This window comes from Anopheles maculipalpis, chromosome 3RL (assembly GCF_943734695.1).
Source record: "Anopheles maculipalpis chromosome 3RL, idAnoMacuDA_375_x, whole genome shotgun sequence".
Taxonomy (NCBI): domain Eukaryota; kingdom Metazoa; phylum Arthropoda; class Insecta; order Diptera; family Culicidae; genus Anopheles; species Anopheles maculipalpis.
The window spans coordinates 38,360,680-38,366,679 of NC_064872.1; positions in this window are offsets into that span (position 1 = coordinate 38,360,680).

Sequence of the window (6,000 nt, forward strand, 5' to 3'; positions counted from 1 at the left end):
ACAAGCCGGTGACAGAAACCGCCAGAAGCCTTGGAAGACAGACCGCATCACAATTCTTTCCTAGCTAATGCTTTCACAAACGCACAAACTTACAAACGCATTCAAGTGCTCGCTCGCTTTCTTCCTCTTTGTAGGCGTGGGAAAACTGGTCACAAAAGCGCGCCTTGCTCGTTTCCTTCCTTGCGGATGGAGCGGGGGGTGGTCGACGTTTCAGTACAATGAACTTTTCACTTTGCTTCGATTATGCCGAAAGCTTTTCCATCCGGTACGCGCGTTATTGACGAAAAATGTGCGCAAAATGTGTTTTTTTCTTCTCCGCTTCTCTTATTCAACTTTATCCATCTTATCCGTTGTCATTTTCCACGAATGATTTAGGTTTTGGGTTTAAGAGGTGTTTTTCTTCAACCGACCGACTGCACAGTTCAGTTCAGCTAGTTGCTGAAGTCTTCTCTTTACGGCGCTCGATTTTGATGGGTTAACCTCGCGCCTTTTTTCCCCCACGATAAGGAATAAGTTGTAGAGCTCGGCTTTCACTGTCTGGTCTACCTCAAGCACGACTCGTGAAGTTTTAAAATTCATCGCTAACCATCAACGCGGCTAAAACCGGTGCGAGAATGCTTAGCACCACACAGAGGACCATTAAAATTTCCACCAAATGAATTTATCTTACTAGCAATTTTGACGCGACCACCAGCCGGCCAGGATTTGTTGAGCGACAGTTTTTACTGCCTTTCTGTTGTGTGCAATTTTTTTCAACAAAAGGTGGACAAACCGACGCGTTCTCTGAGATGTACGATTAAAATTCAAAAGCATCGAAGGGTTCACGTTGTTGTTTGATGGCAGTGGGTTTATTTTTTATATCGTTGTCGATTTCCTTGGAAACTCTTGCAGATATATTTAACAAGAAATCCGCGGTCGTTATCTCGTTCTTTTACCCTTTAAGAAGGAATTTTAGTGTACTATAGAACATGGAGCTGTAAAACTTGTTTGTGTTGTTCACAGTAGTAGTTTAATGGACATGCATGTCAATTTAAAGTTTTAGGTTTAGCAAATTATATCTCCTAAACTTGATAGAGTGATAGGCAGTGGTTTGTTTGTATAATACATGATACATTTTATACGGTTAACACCCACAGAATGTAATTTTAGACTCACAAAGGTGAACATTTCAAATCGACAAACGAAATACTGCATGCTTCTTGTGGAATATTTTGTTTTGCATACACCGAGAGGAAAATGTGGAATTTCGCCATTAGTTTTGAAAACACAGTGTTAAAATTAAAAATTTCAACTAATATAGTCATTTATTCATTAGTTTTTTTTTAAATAAAAGATTTTAAATAAAATAAAAGAATTATTTTTTAAAATAAAAGAATGATTTAACAGGAACCCAACACTCGGTAGAAAATCCACAATTGATTTGAAAGATACACAGTCGAATAACCAGATCTCCCAAACCGAATGCAATATTCAAATTCTCAAAAAGTATTTGAATTACATTGTAGTAATTCACTATCCATTTGAATAAAACCACTGAGTGATTTTAGAATTCCGCCATATAAATTTTCTTTTTCATTTTTACAAGAGCCGTTTCTTAATATTTTAGCCAATTATTGCTGTTCAGATATTGCAAACATTGAGGTATCATTAATTGCTCGTGTTTATCTTTTTTTTTATTTTAATTTATTTTTGTTCATTACATAATCTAGTTAATCTCACACCACACAGTAAAATTACCTTCACGGTTTTGTCCTCATCTTTTACACATTCCATCTCTCCGTCGCAGGTACCACGGCATTACTTAATTTAACTTCCGACGAAACTTATCATAAAGCCAATCAGAGAAGTTGACTAATCGTTGGTTTCTTCACTATTAACTATAAGTAATCGCATTAAACTTTGATCCGTTGCAAGTGCACCGTGGAAGAAGTTGACGCAAATTTGGATTACGTTAGGAAGCCCCGTCATATGGCGTTGGAACCGTGGAACTTTCTTCACGGCACTATTGCTACTGTTCATCTGCGTGAAGCTGTTCCACGATCTGCAAGCAAACAACTTTGACGTTGGATTTGAGCATGACTCTTCTTTACGGTCGATCTTTCAACACTTACGCCAGCACCAACAGGAAACAGGCACTCAACGGTTTTGACTCAGGTGAGAAATTTTCAATCGACTTTAATACTATAGTGCTCTTTCTATTCGTTGAAAAAAACGTATCAAACAATCCTGCGTGTGTTAAAAGTTTCGCACCGAAAAATGATGAATCCATCTAAATGGACGCTTCACTTTCGTCTCGACCTTCCACGCAGACGGATCAACTCTATCTCGTGGAGAATGAATGAAATTAAAAAGAAGACACAAAGTGCTCCTCCTGGTTCCACAAAACCCTCTCCCTGCCCACCGCGCTACGCATTGCCTATGGTCAATATATGGGAAATGGAAGTGATATTTTCAAAATTGGAAAAGTTTTCAACTTCCAACGGCAACGGCGCATACCTTCGTGCTCGTACATCGGCGCCTGGCCGGTACGGTACGGTGGTGAGAGCCGAAAAACAGCAAAATTCGCTTACCAACCAAATTATCTTTCGCATCTTTAGCATCTTTTCCCTCAATCTCGTACCATCCCACCCGCCGCCCATGGTTTCATTGTCCATCATCAAAAAAGAGCCTCCAGTGGCAGAGCGAACTTCTTCTTGCGCTTCCTCCGTCCTAGATGTAAGGTAAACGTACCGTAAAAACGAATCCGAGTGTTTTAATTATTGAGCTGATTATTCAATTTCATAAACTTAGCCCGGGATGGCATTGGTGCGCTTAAAACGCACTGAAAGAAGGTGCTTCCAAGGAGTACTCTTCAAACTTCCTGCCGCCAGCAAGGCCAGTAATTTGTCGAGATCGGGAAATGGGTAGCAAAAAAAAAAAGGTTGTCAATTTTTTCGTTGCAATTTACTTAATTAATTATTAACGCTTCTAGTGGAAGGCTCTCGATTTCAAGATTTACCGGCACCGAGATAGTTATATACACACTCGCACCCAAACATGCGTGCCTTATGCTGAAGTCCATCGACCACCCAGTGCGAAGTTGTGCTGGACGGGGTGGTACCGTTAAGGGTTTAGTAGCACGGATGAAGAGGAAAATGAATTAACGCATGAAAACGTGCGATGAAATTCATCCCGCACCGTACACTGGCGCAGGGTATTTCTCGTTAATCAATTCCAATTATTTTCTTCCGCACCCGTGTACAGCAACAGATCCATCCGCAGGGATAGCGCATTATCCTGATCCTGAAGCCGGTGAGTTCAAGTGTTCTGACCTCGTTTCTTTTTGTTTTTGCCTTTATACCTCTCCCTTCATATCTCTTTGTACACTTCCTTTGGCCAGGAGATGGTGATGAGGCACATACGCACACACCGGGCAAACATTCCCGAATGCGGGCAAAACCCCATTAAAAACACATCAACAAACGTTGAACCATATGCGGATAAGGATCGGATCAAGCCAAGCTAAGGACCGCTGACCGATTGGATCACGATCATAAAGAAGAGCGTTTCCGAGCGGAAAGGTGGAGAAAACCCCACCCTACCCAGAGCAAACCCACTGTACGCCCATCGGAACATAGCGCATTCGCTCCGTCCTGCGAAGGAAGTTATTCGCGTGTAGCATGTGTATGCATTCTAATGACCGATAAGCCATGCACGGTGCCACCGAACAGCGCAACGTTTAATTTCGTTCCCGCCAATCAATGTTTCGTTCGCCGACAGGATCAATTTAATGGCTTCTGGAGCTTGTGGAGAATGTTTTTTTTTTTTTCGTACGGACATTGCACATGAATGTGCGCGGTACTTCATGCAGAATTTTATACAAATTATAACGTATGTTTTAGCGAGAAACGCTTAAGAAAGATTTTGTTTTATAATGTGTGTAACAAAATATAAAAATACTTTAAAAGAACACAGTTCTGTAAGTTACAACTTTTGTGCACTTAATGTTAACAATTGTAGCTTTAGCCTCTATATAAAATAAATATTTTGTCCGTAAAAGTATGAAAATTTTACGGCTATACCACATAAACGACAATTATAAAAATATTAAATTGATTTTCCAAAAAAAAATGATAAAAATGAGTTCTTTTTTTTATCTGCTATGATTTATTAGCAGTGTCTGCGAATGACGAAATACTGTCAACAGCGTTGAAAGCTCAGAACCAGAACTTGCTAGATTTTTGGGATTCTTGGTTTCATTGTGATTGCAGTAAACCAATCAACAATTTGCATTCCTCAAATGGATTGACCGTAAATGATTTAAATCATTTTTTGTCATTTTTAGTAGATAATGAGATAACGATCAAATTGAGAAATTTTGAAAGATAAATGCAAGGAGACAGGATCGCAGAATTAAAATTAATGAAAGTTGGTCAATAAATTCATATATCTTCTTCGTCTTCTTTTTGGCCTAACCTTCTAAAGTCACGCCGGCCATTAGATGACTTACTGGACTGCCTGATACCACGTAGTTGGATAGTCAATCCTCACTACGGAGGGACAATCCGGAATCCGGGGTTTGAATTCCGGTCCCGCTATCGCCTAACCACCGAGCGGCCCCTATTTAATATATATATATATATATATATATATATATATATATATATATATATATATATATATATATATATATATATATATATATATAAATTTGAATTTACGGACGACCTCTGATTTGGTGCAGGAAAAAATATATATTCACCCCGTCTATTCTCTTCCTTGATTGACGTGCTTTACTTTATTGTTTACTACAAGTTCTTAGTTGTTTTACAGATTTTCCTCTTTGACTTTCATGTTTCCATTTACTTGAGGTGTGTGTATGATCTGTTAGTGATTATTTTATCTATTATAGTGATTGCATCTGTTAGTGATTATTTGCGAATATTATTATTTCCTTACTTCTTTTATTAATGTTCAATGGCTCTGATTTTCTTCACTGTCATTTTTGTTAAAAAAGGTTTTTAATTTTTACTAACAGATTTTGAATTTACGATCTGGGCGCCTGTTGAAGACACATCTGGTAATGGATGTTAAGCCACTTCTACTATTTCCATTTAATGAAGCAATTCATGCATGTTGAAATGTTCAAATTTTTAACGTAAAATGACATCCCATAAAATGCCCATTTTTTAAAGTGCTTTTCTTACATTTCTTTTTTCAGACAAAACAAAACCAACGTCGTAACAATTAATTTACTTCGCTTAATCACCGCCATTTGACACATTTTCTTTTAATGCACAAAACAATGTTAACCATTGAACCAAATGAAAGCTCACTTAATTTTCTTTACTATCTTCGCAACTGTACTAGCAAAAGGAGAGAGAAAATCCTCTACAATAAAAGGAGAGAGAACCTCAGTTTATTTTGTAGACCATCGCAAAAAACCACAAAACCACCACACCACAGCAGTATACATATATAAGTGTCAATCATTGCGAAGACAATGGTAGAAATTGAATTTGTTTTCACTTGATTCAGTGCCAAATTGCTTTTTAATGCGAAAAAGGTGCTTTCTTTAGCTGCGAAGAAGGAAACGGTTGGTTTTTGTTTTGCTCCATCTGACAACCTTTTCTTTCTTCCTTCTTTTCCTTTTAGCTGACCAGTCCGTGAGATTGGAAATAGAGAAAGAAAATTTTGAAATTTTTTCTTCTTCTTTTCGCCATCTTTTTTGTGATTTTTGTGGTAGGAAGATGGCCCTGAACGGTAAACAGTAAAATGAAAAACAAAATGCGGTTTTGTCCATCGATAAGATAGAGCGCGTGCAAGTTAAAGACAGAAAGTGTGTGTTCACCGACGGTGTTGAGCAAAAGAAAAAAAAGTGACACTAACAGGTATGGTAGGAAGCAAAGAAGTAAAAGTAAATAAAATAACACAGCATCAAGCACAATGGGAAAAAGATTAGGCGTTAGTTCTTTTGCCAAGTTTACCGAGCAAAAAGTACCACATCTTCACGAGCTGGCA